We start from the raw sequence: 13062 nt of genomic DNA on the forward strand, positions 1-13062 counted from the left end.
GATCTTTCTCGAGAATAGTGCGATTCCTCAACTGGAAACTTCCCTATGTGCTTACGAACATGTTGCTTAACGAATTCAGGCGTTTTGGCGTGTTGGTCATGTTTACCTCTCCCATCTGCAGCAATGATACCGCCGGGCTCTTTTTTGTTTAAAGCAGTGGTTACAAAAGTTTGAGAAATATTTAAAGTATTATGAAAAAACGTCCGGCATACCGAACGGTCAAATCATTCATTTCAAAATAATAATTTCTGGTATGACTTCTAGCATCATTTCTAGCTCCGGTCCTACGCCTCTTTCTTAATATTGGGACAACTTTTACATGGGATGCGACGAACTGTCTCTTTTGGTTTATGTCTTTAGTACCATCCCAAAACCTGGCATGAATGTTTAATCTCTCCTCGTGGCAAACTTTTTCACTGCATTTAAGGCGGCAAGAAATATTACAAGGCGGACCTATGGTTTTTTTAGAGATCACCTTCTTTTTTGATTTATGTTCTAAACCAGAAACTACTTTCATGTGTTGTTCATTGATTTTCCATTTTTTTTCTTGTCGTTTCCGCTTTCTACTCTTCTTATTATTATTTTCATTCCTTTGACTTGCAGTGCTGTCACTCGAGTGATGTGAAAAATCGTTGTCACTTTCATAATTTGGATCTAATAAACTATCATCATCTGACTCTTGCAATTCTGTTTCGTCTTCCATAATATTAGTAAGGCCTATCATTTGTTCCCTCTTATCGCTTGTATAAATAGTTAATTTAGACCTGCAGGATGGGCCATCTAAAAGTGCAAGAGTATTAGGCCGCATAAAACAACGCAACTAGAATACAATACCTTCGGCCTCACTGTGATATTTTTCATTTCCGTTACCACTGGGCAAGTTTCATTTATACAGGATAGACCTTCTAAAAGTGTAAGAGTATTAGGCCGCATAAGGCGTCGCAATTAGAATACAATACCTTCAGCCTCACTGAGATATTTTTCATTTCCGTCACCACTGGGCAAGTTTTCATTTATACAGGATGGGCCTTCTAAAAGTGTAAACGTATTAGACCGCATAAAACGACGCAATTAGAATACTATACTTTCAGACTCACTATATTTTCCATTTCCTTCACCACTGGGCATATTTTCATTTATGTTGACTGTGTCAAGATACTCAAAATCGGCTACTGTATAACTAATTTCTTCTACCGGAATTTCGCTATTTCGGGTCTCTAAAAGTCAAGTTGGTGTTAAAAATAGTAAAATTAAAATGGCACTATACCTTTAATAATCCCATTTTCAGGTGCTACAAGCTATTTCTACTGCAATTATTATTTTTTGCTCAATTATTAATTTTATTTTGAGGTTAGGATAACTTACCATCAGAATTTTCAGGTAGTTTAATACTACTTCCTTCGTTTTTCAGCAGACCCAGAATCCTTTTGCTTCTTGAACTCATGCTTACAAGACACTCTTTCTATTAAAATCACTAAACAGGAATAAATTATTGTTTATGCTTATTAACCACTGATGCACTTCATGTCCAACAAATAACTGCCGATATTGTGGACTTAATACTGTCTATGCCATCATAACATTAGACAAATATGGACTTAATATTATATTTTTTCACAGGTGCCGGTAAGAAAGGGTTCTATTCAATTTAATATTGTTTTCTTCCGGGGACATATTGTGACTTAATACGGTTATAAAAATGTTATTTTGTTTAATATTGTAGATAGAACTTGATACGGTTTTGCATATTAAAGTGAACTAAATATTTCACATAATGCAGCAAAAATCCTATTTTCGAGAAAAGTGGACTTAATACACTTTTATTCTGGGGTACAGATTTGCACAAGGCGACTTCATTGTCAGCAACTCCATATTCAAATGTGCCTCTAGCCTTTTTCTTTAAAACTGTCGAGTTACTGAATGGTGATTTGGGGATCTTATTTTCGCGTATAGTACCAGTTGCCTGAATATTCCTCAATTTTAACTCTTTTAGAAGCGATATTTAGGGCTGATAAGGCATTTTTTGCAACATATCGGCATATTGGAGTACAACTGACGCTCCCAAACCCATATGCTTATATTTTTCTGAAATTGTTGTCGACGAACCTTGGTACGGGTCAAAATAAACTATATATCCTAGTCGTAGAGTACCTACCCAAAATTTATACCCCCACCTTATCGGCTTTCCTCTTATAAACTGCTTGCAGGTATGCCTCCCAAGGTACGGTATCATTGCTTCGTCAAAGCTGTGGTTCTGTTCAATTGGTGCAAAATCAAAAACCTTTTAATTTAGATTGTTAAATAATGGGCGAAGTTTACAGTATTTGTCATTTTTGTCAAGAGTCGTATTATTATTACAATGAAGATTACTCATTATGAATTGAAACCCGTCTCTGGATATAGCGGCTGATATAAGCTTATTCTGAGTATCATCGCAGTTCTGCCAATACATATGCCGTCTTGAAACGCTTGCATAACCACTGACAAGTAACACCCCTAAGAAGCAGTACATCTCGTCTACCGTAATGTCACCGGTGCGGTTTTTTTGCTGTGAATATACATTGCTAAAATTAACAATTTCTTCTACTAAGTCTTTATCAAAAAAGATCTTAAATGTAGTTCCAGGTGAACGATTATTTTTTACATTTTGAATTGGTTGCCATTCCAAAAACGAATTCTCTAAATCTTTATTTAGGGTATAAGCAAACGTCTTGCTATTTTTAGGTCGCCTCTCTATAAAATTTGACAATGGTAAGCCATCATCGCTGTCCCAATCGTTGTCACTTTCCACCTCAAAATCAATTTCGGCCTGAGCTCTCAACTGCACCCCAGGTAAATTATTCGGTACTACATCATTCTCGTCCCCAGAATCTTCGTCTGTGTCGCAGGTATCGTTGGCATTTTCCGGTGGAAAAATCACAATGCCTTTAGGAACCTGCGGTATAGAATCACTTTCTAACTCCTCTAACAGTTCTGCCAAAGTCAGTGGCTTTTTCCAATACCTAAAAAATCATCCATAGTAGTATAAAACCCTACCATCCTTTTAAAAGGACATGCTCAGATGCACAATCAATGGTCAATGGATGGAATAACAAACACAAAATATAACTTCCAATACAAAAAACGATTAGTTTACGTTGTTCTTGGTTAGAAATAAGTAAAATAATAAGAAAATTATAAACAAGTTTGAAGATAACTCACCTTTTGTCACTCATTGTAAACTTGTAGTATTCAATAGATTTTATTACCGTCACTATCAATGTAAAATCAAAAGGAATACGATCGAACCAAATTAATTCTGTTTCAGAAATGTTGAATTTAAAGTGTTAGACTGGCGCCATCTTCAAACTAATAAGTGAACTGGATATTCGCAGGTTTCTTTTTAAAGTCCTTTTAAAAGGACAGTAGGTGTAAATGGGTTAAGAACAATAAAAGAGCATTGCTTCTAAATAATGTCCGTCGACCATACTTATGTTACGAGTTATTACTCATCAAGCAATATATATACTACTCTTATATTAATCAATTAAGGCCGTAAACAAACATATAATACACAATTTTAAAATATTCACCCACGCCCTCACGAGTAGTTTTTAGGCGCTTTTAAGAATCGAAACAAGGTCGAGGCAAACAGAAGTGGGTGACAGAAGTTTGGTGACGAAATGCGACCTTGTCATGTTTCGAAGAGTTTTTCGCATAGTGTAGAGGCTGTTTTATATAGGGCAATAAGCATATCTGCTAAGTCAACGCCCCCTATAATGGGTATTATTTTGTTTTATTATTTGAGTGCATGTAACATCAATCTTTCTTTGATCATCTTTGCTGTACCTTTTGACTTGAACAATTGGACTATAAGAAACACAGGTGCTAATCAAGGTGACACATTTAGTGCCGGCTCACTTTACTACTGCAATACCCGCCGCATTATCCAGTTTGTAGTCAAAAGTTCCTCTACCCATTTTCAACAGTGATTTGTCCTGTTCCAATTCGCAACCTCTCAAGCGGCTACTTCTTACAGTTCCCAAGCTGTTGATACCAAAATGTTCAAACGGAATGAGCTCTAAGGAGGTGAACCAGTTGTCAACATACTAGAGATGAGCAAAACTGCGATTTTCCAATCGCAGTTGAAACTGCGATTGTGATTTATAAATCGCTGCGACTGTAACCTGCGATTGCGATTTTGATATTTTTAAATTGGTATGCTGTGAACTGGTAAGCTCAATCCCAAAATTTTCAATAAAAAACAGAATAAATAGCGGAATCATTTTTTTTTATAAAAAACTTACAAAGAAACTGTTGGGTGTTTCGATGCCATGTGCCTTTTAAAACTTGTAGTGCTTGTTTTTTATAATACTTTTGCTGCACACATATTGCACTTAACATTTTCATCAATTACCAAAAAAAATTCCAAATAATTTAGATTCCTTTTTTTATACATTTTTGAATAGAACAGACCGAATAAATTTAAAAGAGAAATTAAAAATACAAAAAATGTTCAAAATATTCGAATGTGCTTTTAGACAGTCTATAGGTATACTAACGAAAAATTTATTATAAGAAAGGTTGCCGCCAACCTTAATAGATTATCCTACTAGTCAGAAATATAATACAATTATCGCCTTAAAGAACAGGATATTGTATATATCAGATGCATGTTTTCATAAAGAAAATTTAAATAAGTTATTTAATATATTCGTTAATAATGGTTATCCAAAAAATATATTACGAAAACTAATTTATAATACAAGTAAACCGTATACACCAACAAAGACCACGGAAGGTTTGAATATTGTTTATAAAAAATTACCTTACATACAGAACTTAACAGATAACATTATTTCATATTTAAAAGAATATGATATTAGAATTGCTAAATATAATTCGTTAACATCTAAAAATTGCTTCTCTAGGACTAAAGATAGGGTACCAACATTACAAAGGAGTAATATTGTTTATAATATTCCGTGTTTGCAATGCGATAAATGTTATATGTATAGGGCAGACATCACAAAATCTTAAACAGAGGATTACGCAACACAAGAGTGACTGCCGTCTCGGAAAAAAGTCTTGTGCACTAGCTATTCATTTTCAGAACCAAGATCATCAATTTGATTACGACAGTACATCTATACTGGAACAGGAAGGCAATTTCCGAAAAAGATTTTTTTTTGGAAATGGTTCACATTAATAACAACAAAAACTCTATAAATTCAAGATCGGATATTGACAGCCTTAGTTCCATATATTGTAATTTATTAAGGGAGTTATAAATCACTTAAATAAAATAACACACATACATTTAAATATAGCAGCAAAAATAAGATGGGATGCGATGCCTGCAAATATGCAGTTTACAACCTTTTTATAGTTTTTTTTAGTTGTTTGTTTCTTGTAGCGTTCGCTCTTCACTAAAGCGAAAAAATTTGATATTAATACACTTCATGTTTATTTTATATACGTACGTTGTCAATGGTGGTTTGTAGATCAAAGTAGTTCATTTTGTTTTACATTATTGTATGTTTTTTTTTTGTAAAATTTGACTCTAATTGTAAGTATTGTTTTTGTTTTGTTTTATTAATTTGTTGTAACGTATTTTAATGAAAAAACTTTTTATTCCTAAGTTACAATTGTAATGACTATTGTTTTTAGCTGACGCTCCTGATGAAGACATAAATGATGTCGAAATATAGTGCTATTTAGATTAAAGTGAGTTTAATTGAAACAGACCGCTTCCCGATATTATACCACATTTATATATATATATATATATATATATATATATATATATATATATATATATATATATATATATATATATATATATATATATATATATATATATATATATATATATACTAGTAGGGACCTGGTAGGGTCTTTAAAAAATATAGTCACATTATGAACGTCAAAAAAACAATAAAAATTCTATTTTGTTACCTTGAACGTAGATTTCGGCCGTTTTGTTTTAGTTTTTATTTTAATTTTTATTGTTTTCTTTTTACAATTTTATCATTTTCATTCTGAAATCTATTTTTATAAGGTGGCGTGAGAGAAAAAAAACATAAAAAGCCTACCTTAGCGAAGAAAATAATCCAATATCCAACATTGCTATCCACACACATAACATAAACATATCGATACAGTCGTCACAATTTTTGTAGAGACATACACATTGAATGGATTTTACAATACTGAATAATATATTTTACTCAGGTTGTTTAAATCCCTCCTATCATTAACAGAGTGTTGGTTTTTTTGGATAGCAATAGATTCAAGAATTTCTCTTTTTCTGGTGTTATATTCGGTGCCAATTATTTTTGTACTTTCGAAGTTAAAACTGTGATTTTCTTGGATTTCATGCATTTATTGTGGTTAAATGGACGTTCATAATGTGACTATATTTTTTTTAGTAATAAATTTTGATAAAGACCCTACCAGGTCGAAACGTCATGAAATTTTTAATATAAAAAAACCGTTTTTTTCTCATTGTTTACCTGACCTAAAGCCAAGAAAAAATTAAATAAAATATATATTCAAAAGGTCAAAGAAAAGAATTAAAAAATATATATATATATATATATATATATATATATATATATATATATATATATATATATATATATATATATATATATATATTTTTTTTTTTTTAATTCTTTTCTTTGACCTTTGAATATATATTTTATTTAATTTTTCTTTGGCTTTAGGTCAGGTAAACAATGAGAAAAAAAACGGTTTATATATATATATATATATATATATATATATATATATATATATATATATATATATATATATATATATATATATATATATATATATAAAACAATATAAACAAGAAAGAAATAGTGAGGGAAATGTATAAAAAAGAAGAAAAATATTATACGGCTCAGCCCTCAACAACTCGCAACCGTATACACCAGTGCAGACACGCACACTCACAAACTCACACAACCACACACCTACACTAGTGCACACTGATGTTACTGCCTTCAGGCTTCATCAGTACGGTAAGGAACCAGGAAGCGATGAAACCGATCCCAAAACACAAATCAAGCAAATTGGGGCTTTAGGCTCCCGTTTGCTCCTTTTTATTTTCCATCATTTATTTTCGTTTCTTCATCAATTTTTTTTTCCATCTCCTGGGTTGCACACGGTGCCTCGTTGCGTCGTTTGCTTCCTGGTTTTTTGTGTTTTGGGATCGGTTTCATCGCTTCCTAGTTCCTTACCGTACTGATGAAGCCTGAAGGCAGTAACATCAGTGTGCACTAGTGTAGGTGTGTGGTTGTGTGAGTTTGTGAGTGTGCGTGTCTGCACTGGTGTATACGGTTGCGAGTTGTTGAGGGCTGAGCCGTTTAATATTTTTCTTCTTTTTATGTATATATATATATATATATATATATATATATATATATATATATATATATATATATATATATATATATATATATATATATATATATATATATATATATATCGCTTCTTTGGCTAAAATTGAGGCTGCATTCTAACTCTGTTATTTCCATCCCGGAGGACCTGTTCTCTTCTTCATTCATTTTAATAATTGGATCGCTATTAATTCTTGTTGAATCTGGAATTAGTATATCTCTATAGCATGGTTTTTTGTTGTTTAGTATAGATGGAAAATGGGGTCTGCTTTTTTGTACTAGAAATATACTCATGTTTTTTTGGGATGGAAGTATCCAGTATGCTGACTGTTGAGATTTTATAATTTTTAAGTTGTCTGGGGAACAGTTTATTGGCTTCGTAGAATGAGATGTTATGTTTTGCCATTGCTTCATTAATGTTCTTCTGTCTGCTAAGTTCTTCGCGTAATGGACTAGTTGGTGCATGTTTCCCTTGCAGTTATTGCAAAGAATGTCTCCCTCTTTGTTGCACTGAGTCTCTCCATTGTGAGTTTCACCGCAGATTTGACATCTGGTCTACTCCTATACTGTTCAAACCTATAGCAATTTTTACATGATATAACAGGATTCTTATACGTTGAAGCATTGATTGTATTATATAAAGAAAACTCTAAAGGAATAGCGTTACCTTTAAACGTAATAACAAAACCATTGATTTTGACTTTGTTAATGTATCCTCCAGTATATATTCTTTTGTAAATTCTCCTAACATTCAGTACTTTTATTTGTAGGTTACCACTAATTCCATTTCCATATTTTACGATATCTTCTTGTTACAAACCCCAATATCTCTGCAGGTTATCATTCTTGATGTGCAAGATTCTTGGGGTTAATAGTGCTCGTTCTTTAAACCAAGAGGCAGGTTTATTTTGACAATTGTCCAGTCCAGACTTAACATCCTGTATCATTTCACATAAATTTTCAGGAATTTTTATTTTGCCGTCTTTTTCTTCAATATTGCCGTCCCCTATTTTTAAAAGTATATTAGAAAAATTCCCTGCTTCCATATCACCTTGTAAATGTACACTCATTTAATTTTAGATTTAAGTTTACGTTACTTCAGAAATTATTTGGAAAAAATCGAAATAAAAATGAAACTTCTTCACCCTGTATCTCCGAAACTAAGCGTTTTAGGACATACGTTTATACGAACTTTTTTACTTATTTTTATCTGCAGAATATGCTGCCGAAGTTTGCGGAATACAGTTCGGATCACCCTGTATATCACTTTCTTGGCTAAAATTGAGGCTGTATTCTAACTTTGTAATTTCCATCCCGGAGGAGCTGTTCTCTCTTCATTCTTTTTAATAATTGGATCGCTATTAATTCTTGTTGAATCTGGAACTAGTGTGACTTCTATAGGATGGTTTTTTGTTTTTTGATATAGGTGGAAAATGGGATCTGTTTTTTTTTGTAGTGGAAATATACTCATATTTTTTGGGATGGATGTATCTTGGGATGGAAGTATCCAGTGAACTGACTGTTGAGATTTTATCAAGTTGTCTGGGGAACAGTTTATTGGCTTCGTAGAATGAGATGTTATGTTTTGCCATTGTTTTATTAACGTTCTTCTGTCTGCTAAGTTCTTTGCATAATGGACTAGTTGGTGCATGTTTTACTTTGCAGTTGATGCAAAGAATTGCTCCTTCCATATTTTACGATATCTTCTTGTTACAAACCCCAATATATCATTAAGGTTATCATTCTTAATGGAATTTGAACGTTCCAATATTTTGTGTTAGATTGTCGATTGTCAAGAATTTATTTGCATTATCGGGGAAGTTAAAGACCCCCATTTTGTTCCTGCCTTTACTTCCTATTTTCTGAATTCCATCCAGTTTGTTTTCGGATAATATCTTTCCTACATTCATTGGATGTAGAACTAATTGGATATGAATAATTGTTAGAAACGGCGGGAAGCTGGTTATTTCATATTTATTTTTTATCAGTTGTAAATTTTCCTGATATTAAAAAAACACTGTGATATTTGGGCTTGTACTTCAATATTGTCTTTAAATTGAGCTCGTAATTTATATAATTCTGATTCCAATTTTTGGAGTTCTTCGTTGGTGGGTTTTCTACCAGATAAATTTCTTTTTATGTTTTCACTCAAATCGCCACTGGTGATTGATAACAGATCGGCTACTCTAACAGAGGATTGCAATATGAGAGAACATGATGCAAAAGGAGAGCCCAGTGGCTATCCTTCAGGATCTAACATTCAGTTAAAAAAACCTTTACGACATGCTAATATAGGTTATGAAAATGTTTTTGTATTATTTATACTACCAAAGGATGCTATGGGCACTGCAAATTTCATAGTGAAAATGAACGACTTTTTTAATTTGTTAAATTCAAATAGTTTAGAATGTTTTCAAGAATTTATGGCACCAGCAAAATCAATCATTTGAGAGAAATGTTTTTTTTAAACGTTACGTGTTTTAACATGGCAGGAAAAGTTCGGATGGAGATTAACTATCAATTCTATTTTCTATTTTCGTTTAATGGGACATGCTAAAGGAAAAGGGGTATAAATGTCTTTTCATCCGTAACTTAAATCAAGACTATATCGAAAAGTTGTTGGTCAAGTTAGAAACTCTTAGGGGAATGTTAAAAATCCAACTCCAATGCAGTTTTGTAGAGATTAAAAAATATTTGCGCTTGAGTTTGAGCAATATATCTAATTGCTCAAACTGAAGAGACTAACTGCATTGTTGATATCAAAACACACATTGTTAATATCACAGATATTCAAAATACAAGAAACTTATTAATAACTTCATCTTCTTCCAACCATCTTAAAGTATTTACGAACGATTACGCAAATCTAAAAAGTCCTGAGGGAAATAGTTTAATATATGTAGTCGGCTATATTTAAAAAAAAAGATGTTTATTACAGCATTCCTGTCAAACGTGTACTAATTTTAACCCCGACAATACCCCGCTTGGTGGTTTAACTATGCCTAATAAAGATATAGTTGATGCTATTTTGAATATGGAGCATATTTTTATTAAAGACTTTAATAATATGGCTGGTCAAAATGAAATAGGTTATTATTATAAAAATAAATTCTCAAGTTTAATTTTTTCTCATCCCTGTAAGGACTTACCTTATGATTATTTTGTCTCTTTATATACAAGAAGTCGGATTTATTTAACATTGAAATTTTTCAAGTTGAAAAAATCAAGTAACAACATCGGCAGGAAAGGTAGTCATAAAGACATAAAAGTCCAAAAATTATATCTATTTTAAAAATTTTTTAATTTATCTGACTTATGTATTGTACCGATTATACCACTCTATGTATATTTTTCCTATATAGAAGGATGTGGTTAATAAGTGATTATCGTTTGGTGGCCATATTGTAATTGTCATTTTTTGAAATATTAATTCAGAAGTCATTTCTGTCAGTTCCACAAAATATCCCGTCAATTCTTATTACAAAATGGCAAAATATATGTACTTTTTTTATTTCGTTGTATACTCGTTTGAATACAACTCGATGTCTCGGGATTATCTAATACTTTTACCTGACACTCAACGCGATACTGGCAATACTATTCCTCCTTCGGAGTCGTAGTGTTGCCGAGTAACGCATTTCGTGTTAGGTAAAAGTATTATTCGGTAATCCCGAAACATCTTGCGGTATTACATTCGAAAATCATCCCACTATTTTACCTATCGAGTTATATATATACGAGTATATACGAGTTATATAATCTCAGGACGAATTCTTTTGGTAAGACTTTACATGGTCACTAAAACTTGACATATTACTTAAATTTTAATAAAGTGGTGCAAATATTTGAACCCGTTGCTAATGTTTCAAAATGTTTTTAAAATATATATTCAGTTTTGCAAATTAGCTCCACAAATTTATCATTTCGCATTTGTAGGTTTCCAAATGTATCATTGTTTCGATTTTAATATGCTTTTAAAAAGCAATAAAAAGATGAATCATCCAACACAGTGCAAACACAACTTTGCTATAACTTATACAACTTTCACAAGAGTGTATTTTTAGTGCCTTATTTAGGAGGTATCTGCATACATATCTTATAAAAAAATGTTGTAACAATTCATCTTTTGAATAAGTTAGATTAATTATTTATTATTTCTAAGTCTGGGTGCAAATTATATTTTTTAGCCTCCTCATCCTCAGGTACAAAATATTCTTGAAGGTCAGGAAACTTTAAGAGCATCTGATCAACATCTCCCTCGCAATTTTCTGTATCCGAGTTAAGGAGATTAATGCACTGCAATTAACGAAAGGTTCTGTGGTTGTGATGGGGTTGTAACTGTATGGGGGTGGGATTTACGCAGTTGCCATTTAGCCTTCGAATTTTGCCAAAATAATTTTCAAGACAATCTTGATTCAATCTCTTAGTTAATACATATTCGCAGCCTGCAGTGTCATGAAGGAAATTGAATAATTCAGTAGTACTCTTTATCGTTATTTGAATACTTTTAACAAATTTAAGTTTTCTAGTAACATTAATATTATTTTTATCCCTAACCACAAGCTTTTCAAATAAAGAAAAGCATTCTTTTAAAAATTGCAATTGAAAGGGTGTACCTTTAAAGGCTGCATAACATTTTTTCGAGGCAAATTGTTGGGAGGAATTTAATATGTCAAATAGCTGATCCATTTTGTTTAAAAATTCAGCAGTTTCGGTTGCTTCTGCTGGAAGGTATCCAAATCTCACCAGGGATGAGTTTTTATTCATCCCTATATGTACAGGTTAATAGCTGAATATCTGAGTGGCTAATTTTACCTTCGTTTTCTGGAAGTTGGTGGGATAAATATGCGAATCTGTCAATTTACGCGCAGCTTTTACTATTTTTTATCAATTTCATAAAAGTCTTTGATATATTCCAGGAATTTTTTTTGTCATCAACATAAAAATCATATTGCATTAGCATATTTTTTATGGCTTTGATTACATGTGGGATATCAAAAATGTAAAAAAGATACCAATCTTCTAAATAAAAACCTGTTTGTTTGGGGGAGACTTTTAAAATATTTGAAAGTTTTTTAGCCCAACAGTTGTTAACTTTTGCAGTGCATTGGTTAAAATTTTTAACATTAATTCGACCGGACAGGAAATATGACACATGAAATAAGCGATAGGATGCTTCCATTTACAATAAAGACCCATCAGCATAAGTACAGAGGCAGTCAAAGTCGGTTTGAATACCTTTTCCTCGTTAGTACCCATGGCTATTCCGATTATACAATCCTCATTACGCTTGTAAAATAAATTAGCCTTTATAGCCATTTCGTCAAAACATAATATGCAATATTTGTTTTGTTCCTGAAAACTATCAACCTTTTTTATAAATAATTTATAAAATTTTGGGTTTTCGGGCCCTATTTTAATTGCTCTAATTCCACTTAGCAATGTAGTTGGAGAAGGAAGAGCGTATTTTTTCATTAAAAAGTTTTATAAACGCCGGGACCTCCAAAATATATGGATAAGCATTCGATTTTAAAGGATTTGCTATAACCTCTCCCTCTTGGGTGCTTATTCCCATGTGCTATTTGCATATTTATACATTTAGCAGTGTCCACGCAGTTGCAAAACTTATATGCAAGAGACAAATACTCATTAAGAGATATATTGTCTAATTTCT

Source organism: Sitophilus oryzae, unplaced genomic scaffold, assembly GCF_002938485.1.
Source record: "Sitophilus oryzae breed Bouriz unplaced genomic scaffold, Soryzae_2.0 scaffold_551_pilon_pilon, whole genome shotgun sequence".
In the NCBI taxonomy this organism is placed as follows: domain Eukaryota; kingdom Metazoa; phylum Arthropoda; class Insecta; order Coleoptera; family Curculionidae; genus Sitophilus; species Sitophilus oryzae.